Below are 8,520 nucleotides of genomic sequence, written 5' to 3' on the forward strand. Positions count from 1 at the left end.
GAAAGATGATGAAGGTCAGAAGGAGGGCAGCAGAGATGCAACGGAGGAGGCAGATAAACATTAGAGACACCACAAAGGTGTCTCTTTGACTGAGACATATTCTTGACAGAACTTGACAACTGATTAGACACTCGGGGGCAAAGTATAGGGAATAAGATTGTGACGACATCAAAGTTTTTAATGAGGGTTTCTAGGAGAAAGATTTTGCTTTTTTAAAAGTTATCTTTTCTGTCCTTATTTGATTTTTGAGAACAGCTGAAATAAAGAACAACTTTCTCTGATGATGTAATCAGAGGATCACAGTTGTTTCCATTTTCATTCATTAAGTTATGTTATACTGTCAAATAGATGCCGAGTGTTAAAAACACATCCAGCATTGCCTCAATTTCTATTTCAGCCTCTACAATCACATATATTTCTGGAGAAGTCAAAGCACAAGGTAAAGGGTATTTTTCCCTAATTGAATGAGAAAGCAAAGAAGAATACGAATCCAACTTAAATGCATGTAAACTTTAATGAATTATATTTTTGATAAGTCATTCTGCTGCATTTTGCCATTAAAGAAATTTCAAAAGAGAATGACATAAAATAACGTAAGGCCAGAATAACTGAATGGATTTACAATTTCTTACTTTGGCTGCAACAGTAACAACAAACCCACTGATACTTACAATGGGAATGTTCAATAACTACAGAACTCAAATAATTTTAAAAGCTGCTTGTTTAGCTCTAGAACTAAATACAACATATAACCCAAGAAAACTATGTACACTTCAAAAAAGATTTTAAGTACAAAAAAATGAAATAAATATATGTAAGAAAAAAGGTCTTCTAAAACAAAAAATAAATGCTTAACATGTGTAAACCCGACAAACATTAAGGACTCCAGCTTAATCAACAGCAATGCTCCAAAAATGAAAATCAGGCAGTACTAAAATGAGTTGATAATAGGGAGCAAAGGAAAGCATATTACCTCTCCTCTTTCCTTTTGACATCTTTCTGATCCTTCCAAAGAGAATTAGCAATTAGATGACTTGAAACACAGAGTAAAGACTAAAAAGTAAAAAAAGTAACAACTGAGGTTTCTGGTCATTCAGACTGGTCAAGATACCTGAACTAGGGCTTCACACCAGTTACTGCCAAGGTTGCTGGAAAGACTGAAAGGAAAGTGAAGTTTGTCTTTGTTGGACATCCATCATCTCATCTCCCCCCATTTCTGGCCTTCAGACAGCAATTCACAAAACATCACCTCACTGTCTTAAATTTCATATAATCCATTCAACACCCTTCCAGTTAAAATGCCCAGACAAGTGAGTATTGATGAAATAATCTGTTTTAAAGCAATACTTGAGGGCTGAACTCTTTCAAGGATTAAATCACTGCTAAAAAACAAAACAAAACTTATAATATTGTCTGAGTATTTACTGTGTGTCCAGTGACAAGCACAGTGTTTTAAAAAATCAATTTAGAAGGTCACAATCATCATTAAAAAACAAACTAACTAAATCCTAAAGAGAAACTATCAGACCATGTTACACATAGTAAGGTTAAGAACTGTTTCATGAAATTTTAGTTTAGGCTATGTTTACCTGTGTATGCACCTACAGAGCACTGGGTAGAAACATGAAATATATTTCTTACTATAGGTTACAACTGAAAAAGTGAAGAAGTCCTGCAGAGCAATGCTATACTCCAAGTGTGGTCTACAGACCAGTGCTGGTTACCAGTCTGTGATAAAATAAGCTTGTAACAGGGAGGCCTGGCGTGCTGCAATTCATGGGGTTGCAAAGGGTCAGACACGACTGAGCAACTGAACTGAACTGAAACCAATTAAGCACACTGAATTTTTCATAGTAGCAAGACTTTCTTTAGGAGGAAAGCAGTGTACTCATTTATATTCTAGTACAAGCTGCAAGCCTATAATAGAGACTGGCTACTTTGAGTAACTGCTCTAGGGGGATAGAGAATACCACAGGGCTTCTGGTCACAAATATCTTAGTCTAGTTACCAAGACCAAACTAATACTCGTTAAATAATAAGCCAACAACTAATCCCTACAATATACATTTATATATATATATATATATATATATATATATATATATATATATGCACAAATATATTAACTCCATTCACTGGGAAGTAAAAAGGAGGGGAAAATTCAGTGTAACTTGGGGCGAGGGGGGAGCTTCTTCCAGCCCAGACTATACTCTTTTATGCTGATCCTTCGTCCTTCAAAAACCAATTTAAGCAAAGTCCCTGGAGGTCCCAGTGGTTAAGATTCTACACTTCCAGTGCAGGGGGCACAAGTTCGATCCCTACTTGGGGAACTAAGATTCCACATGCCACAAGGTGCGGCCAAAACAACAGCAACAACTTAAGTTTCACCTCTTCCATCCTTAACAGTCCCAGATCTGGAGTTTATTTCTTGGTCTAAATCCTATACTATTTGTTACCTATATCATTCTTTCCGTACAGAATTTGGACCAGATGACAAGTGTGACTACACTTTAAGTTACTCATGGCCTCATAAGCATGCAGTATCATGATGCTGTGATAAAAGACAACCACCTGTCCTAAGGACAGGAGTTAGCTATGAAGAGAGTCAGAAAGGAGGGCATGCAGAAGAGGAAATCAACACAAACAAAGACACAAAAAGAGGAATCAGTATAGGAAAGTAGTGAGAAAAATAAAGAATATAATACGGATTATTAGGAAATAATCAGATCAAGGAATTTACACTTACTCGTCTTTACAAGTCATTACTCTAACATGCTAGATCTCTAATAACTACTTCAGTAGTCCTTAGAGTCAACCTTTAATAACTGTTGGCTAGCAATAATAAATTCTATTAGGTAAAGTGATGGAGTTATATGATGGAGAACTTTTGAAGCCACCCAAAATTATCTATATTTAATTCAGCACACAGTAAGAAGCCAGACCTTCCTTGAAAGGAAAACAGTACTTCTGGGCAGGTCAAAGTGGGGATATGTAAGACAGATTTGAAGGAAACAAACAAGGGAATGATACTTTAGAAAAGAATAACTAGCAGGCCACGGAAAAAAGAACATAAAAAGGTAGAAACATGCTTTGACTGAAACAATATTTTCTCTCTTAAGTGCATACACACACACACACTTTCAAACCCTGAGAAATGGGAACAATGGTAGTGCTATTAGCAAAAAAAAAGGAATATTGTAGTTTAAAAAATTGACCAGTTTACAGCAGCATTTCTCAACTTGGGCACTACTCACATGTCAGGCTGAATAATTCTTTGCTGTGGGGCTGTCCTACCCAGTGTAGTAGGTTTAGCAGCATCCCTGGCCTCTACCCACTAGATGCCAGTAGTATCCACATCTCTCCAGTTGGGACAACCAAAAATGTTTCCTGACTGACAAATATCCAGGATGGGGGAAGGGGGGAAGGGGATGCAAAATTAACCCCATATAAGAACCACTAACTTACAAAAAAAATTGAACATGTTAAGTATATGAGAAAGAAATAATACCTAAAAAAAGATGCCCTTATAGAGATGTAAATACATAATTAGATACCAAGTTTACAGAAAGACCAAATAGATATTAAATCAACTATTAAGGCGTTAATGTTAACTTTTATAATCCCTATTGTTTTGGGAGATAACAAAGTATTGACATTAATAGTTTATCTAGGATAGTTTAAATAATTCTATTCTCTTCACTTTTATGTATATTTTAAAACTTCTAAAATAGTTTTAAAAACATAATCATCATTCACACTAGTAACTAATATCAGAAGAATGAATCACTAAGGAAATGATATCTTGTTTCTCTACAGCTGACAAGATACCTTAAGGGCTGAACCTGGAGAATTCCAAAGTTACAAAGTTCTTACACTGCTAAAAAGAAAAACAGAGTAAAATAACTAGCCTTAGTTCTGAAGAGTGACTAAAAACTAGCTTCAATTTAGTAAACATTTAGAATACAAAGTGCAGGACTGAGGGCTAGAGAGAATACAAAGAACATACCTCCTCCTGTAGTTTCTGCCTCTTAAGATGAAAGATAAGTACACAATGGTAATACAAAGCAACGTACCTAATATAGGCACTAACATACCATGCCAAAAATTTTTCGGTTTTATTAAGAAGGATCATTCCTAGAATATAGACCAGGGTAACTGTTTTACACAATAAATAGGTGACTTTCTACATATGTAACCTTGCTCCATTTCTTATCTCTTCTCCCTCTTTATCTCTTCAATTTTTCTTAGCAGATGCCAAATGGATGAGCTGGGAACCTAACTGTATTTAATAAGTACCAGAAAAAAAGCTATGGTTTGCAACCCTAGCTGTATATTAGAATCACCCACAGAACTTGAAAAAAATACTGATGCCCAGAATCCATTCCTAAATAGTTCAATTAGAATCTGAGTGAGATTTGAACATAAGAATTTTTATAAAGCTCCTCAGGTTAATTCTAACATACACTCAAGACAGAGAACCATGAGCACAAAGAATGGATATAAGTATGTTATTAGAAGCAATAAAACAGTCTGAAGATGACCATTAATTTTCAGCTGAAATCAACATCTTAAGTTATATCATTCCCAACCTACCAAAAATTATGAGAAATCATTTTTAGTTTTAATGTTTTATAATTAAAAAACTAAAGTAAAACCTCCAGGATGCCCATACCCACAGCTTTTCAATCTGTTTTGAAATTGATATAATGTATAATAATTTCATTTCATGACATTAGAGAGACATCAGGACAAATACCATATGATATCACTTACATGTGGAATATAAAACAATGATATAGACAAGTTATTTACAAAACAGAAAGAGACTCATAGACATAGAAAACAAGCTTATGGTCAGCAAACGTGAAAGGGAGTAGGGAGGAATAAATTTGGAATTAACAGACACACACTACTATATGTAAAGTGAATAAACATTGAGGACCTGCTGTATAGCACAGGGAACTATACTCTATATCTTATAATATCCTATAATGCCAGAGAATCTGAAAAAGGATATATATATATATATGACTGAATCACTTACTGTACACCTGAAACACTGTAAATCAACTATAGTTCAATTTAAAAAAAGACATGCAGGTTCACATCATTATTGGTACATTTCAGATAATTTAGTATTATGAAAGACTAAACTGTAATGTGTTAGAAGAGACAAAGTTTAGCTCTCTCAACACTAACTTTATTCACTATATATGAGTACTGTGTAACTTGAATTAGTATGGTTATAAATATGTAATTCCAAAATAAGTTTAATACAACATTTCATCATTTACTAATAAATTCTGTATTATGAAAGAACTACAAGTCTTAGTTTCATTTCCACTTACTATCATATGACTCCGGGCAAAGTTCTTAAATCCTCCAACGCCACCAGTGCCACTGCTCAGTTTATTTTCATCTGCAAAATGGAAATAATCCACCTGCTTCTATAAAGTTTTCAAAGGCAGCAAATGAAAAAAATTTTTCAAAAAGTGCTCCAAAAATTATAATGTGCCATGAGACGGCTAAAAAAATCAGAGGTGTAACTTACTCTGCATCTACTATTATATCTAAATATTAGTCTAACACAACCTTGTCAACAAAATTATGGTACGCTAAAGATGGCCATGAGTTATTATCAGCACTGACTCCTTCAAAAGTCTATTATCTGGTGGAGGGAGGACTCTAACTGCTCTAATGAATAGAGAATGTTGGAAGTAATACTGTGCCAATTTCCGGGTCTAGGCTTGAAAAGATTTTAAAAGAAGGCTTCCACTTCCTTCAAACACTTGCTCTTGGAACTCAGCCTCCATGCTGTGCTATGTCTAAGACACATGAAGAGGCTATATTGCAGGCACTCCAGTTGACATCTCAGCTGAACTCTCAGCCAGCCTCAACTGCCATCGATGGGAATGAGCCGTCCTGGATGTTCTGCCCAGCTGAGTTTTCAGATGACTCCAATCCTAGCTGGATATCGGACTACAAATACACGAAACCTTCATTCAGAAGCAACCAGCTGAATCCAGCTGGCCCAAGAAACATGAGATTATAAACTGCAGCTTTAACCTACTTTGTTTTAGAGTGAAGTGTTATATAGCAATAGGCAACTGGGACAATAACCAAGATTAAAACAAAAAAGACTCAATAATGTTTAACTTATTAGCACCTCATATTTAATGAACACTTTTTCCCTTTCATCTCTCCAAAAATAAGTATATTTTCATGTTCATAATAAAATATAATGCCAGACATTTTATGGAAAAAAATCTGATGTACTGACTCTTCTACTTTACAAAAGCCATCCTGGTTCTTTGCTATTGTGTTCATACTAATAAACAAAAGACCATAACAACTGACAAAGTTCAAGTAAATACATTAAAAAATTAAATTATAGAAAGACATCCTTAAAATATTTTTGTTTTTCTCACTCATTGTTTTCTCAAAAACTACAATGCATACCTATGCTCAATTAGTATGTATTTACGTTATTAGTGACAGCTTGTTGTGTTCTTACTATCTAATTTAAAAGATGCACCTAATGTGTCACAAGAAATGGAACACTTATTTCAACATGTTAGAAACATAACACAACCTACTGGAAACCTTTCAGACAGATTAGACCAGTATTCTGGAATCATGAGAAATGATCTAAACCCATCGTGAAAGACATTCAACAATGAATCTTAAACAGAATCTGCTGAAATGCAAAATCTGCTTACATAGCAAAGCCACAGAAAAAGCCTACAAGAGGAACACTTCCCTAACAAAGACCACTGGGCATTTTTCATGGCTGCAGTACAAAGTATACAAAAATTAAGATGTTTGCAGATTTACAGAGAGTAAAATCTTTATTTCGGCATCCCCTATATTTGAAACACTCAGGGCTCTTACCAAGTATTAAATCCTTAGATTCTGCAACACCTGTCTTCAGGTAAATATTTTGTTAGTGATTAAGGGACTTGTTTCAAGGTCACAAAATGAACTGGAGGCAAGAAATAAACCGAGAAGTGTGGCCTGCAGCTTTAGGTATAAATTCAGGGTTCTAATAATTTCCAAGGTGGAGTGGAGGTGAAATTAACTTATCCCACAACTCCAGGAGAGAGGGCACATTTTAGGAAAGAAAAGCTTTTATTTGGAGAAGTCACAGTTTTAACTCTGATGCGCTCATAGCTTCTTTAAATGCATATTTGAACTTCACTAAAATCAAGTTTGACTGGATCAGAAGACGGGCTGAAAAACACTCTGAGAGGTTGTATTAAGGCCTGGGGATGCAGCTCGACAGCAAGTAAATCCGAGAACGGAGGCAAGAGGAAGGAGGTCAAAGTCGGTCTGACTGTCCAAGAAGATGGAAGAATGGTCAAGGCCACCTTCTGAGACCGGAAAACCTGAGCCCACGCGGAATTGGCTGGGCAACCCTAAGTGGACAGCAGGAAAGACTTGAGGTTGGGCCCTTCCTCTAAAAGCCGATTGTCCCACCCCTCTCCGAGGACAGAGCTTGTCTCCCGGGTGATCAGCAGCTGGTGTAAGGTAAGGGGCTTCGCTGCGGTCGGATTCCCAAGGATCAAAGGCCAGGACCTAGCCCCGCACTCACCTTGGAGCCCGGCGCACTTCACTAACGCCGGCCTCCTCGCCAAAGGCCCATCTCCCACCAACTCGAGGAAGAATCTCTATCCGGACGGAAGCCAGCCCAGCTCATCCCGGATTCCCAATTTGCACTGCGTTGCGACGCGTCGCGTATCTGACGTCATATTGCCCGCGCGCGCCCTTGACTCTTTGCTCCTCCCCAGTTCTATCTCGGCCTGTGGGAGCTTCGCCTGAGGGCCGAGGAGGGCTAAGGAGGACGGTTTGGCTGGACGGTCTAGGTAGTGCCCAGGCTACGCTTAGTTGGGGCGAGCTTTTCCGCCCGTCCCCTGCGCCCTGCATTTCTCAGATTTAGTTATATCACCTGGTGTTAACTCATCCTGCGCCTTGCAGCGCTGGAGGCAGTGCTGCCTTTAACGCTATGCTTCTTTCTCTTCAAATTGGAGGTTTAAGGCTGACTAGAAAGGGGATGTGAATCTCAAATTTTGAGCAAAAGTTTAACATTCTCCGAAGCCACGCCTCTGGTAAGAGAAGAATGGATACGGTTCTAAAGCATATTATATATGCGTTACAAAAAAACAAAAAGAGCGGTCCGAACTTTGTCGTGAGGTGATTCTTTATAGGTAGTTGAATGCTCTGATTATATGTAAAATAAAGTAGCTTGGATGGAGTGACAGGCCATGGCCACTTAAGTCCTCAGGGACAATCCAAGTGTCTCCTGGATGGAAAAGCTGGAAAGTGAGGTCTGTCTATTAAGTGCGTTAAGTAAAAAGATGTGCCAAATAGGTGTTCAGTAAATTCGTAATGAATAAATGAAAGCAACTAGTCCAATAGTGCTTCACACATAGTAGTCTTTCCATTGGATTTCCTTTGGTAAATAATCTGCTTGCCAATGCAGGAGATCTGAGTTTGGTGCCTTGGTCAGGAAGATCCCCTGCA

The 8,520-nt window shown here is 37.3% G+C and overlaps 1 protein-coding gene across 4 annotated transcripts in view; it reads right to left on the reverse strand.

Moving 5' to 3' along the window:
• The window catches only part of USP8 (ubiquitin specific peptidase 8), a 51,132-nt gene extending 43,095 nt beyond the window's left edge, over positions 1–8,037 (reverse strand). Inside the window, exons 1-2 of one of the 4 annotated variants that reach the window (XM_069596537.1) lie at positions 7,592–8,037; positions 5,349–5,419 (exon numbers count right to left, since the gene is read on the reverse strand). The gene's annotated coding sequence lies outside the window, so the exon portion shown is untranslated. The remainder of the gene's footprint in view (positions 1–5,348; positions 5,420–7,591) is intronic. The other 3 variants (XM_069596539.1, XM_069596536.1, XM_069596538.1) reach the window with 3 other exon arrangements.
• Between the last annotated feature and the right edge of the window lie 483 nt (positions 8,038–8,520).

This window comes from Ovis canadensis, chromosome 7, assembly GCF_042477335.2.
Source record: "Ovis canadensis isolate MfBH-ARS-UI-01 breed Bighorn chromosome 7, ARS-UI_OviCan_v2, whole genome shotgun sequence".
In the NCBI taxonomy this organism is placed as follows: Eukaryota; Metazoa; Chordata; class Mammalia; order Artiodactyla; family Bovidae; genus Ovis; species Ovis canadensis.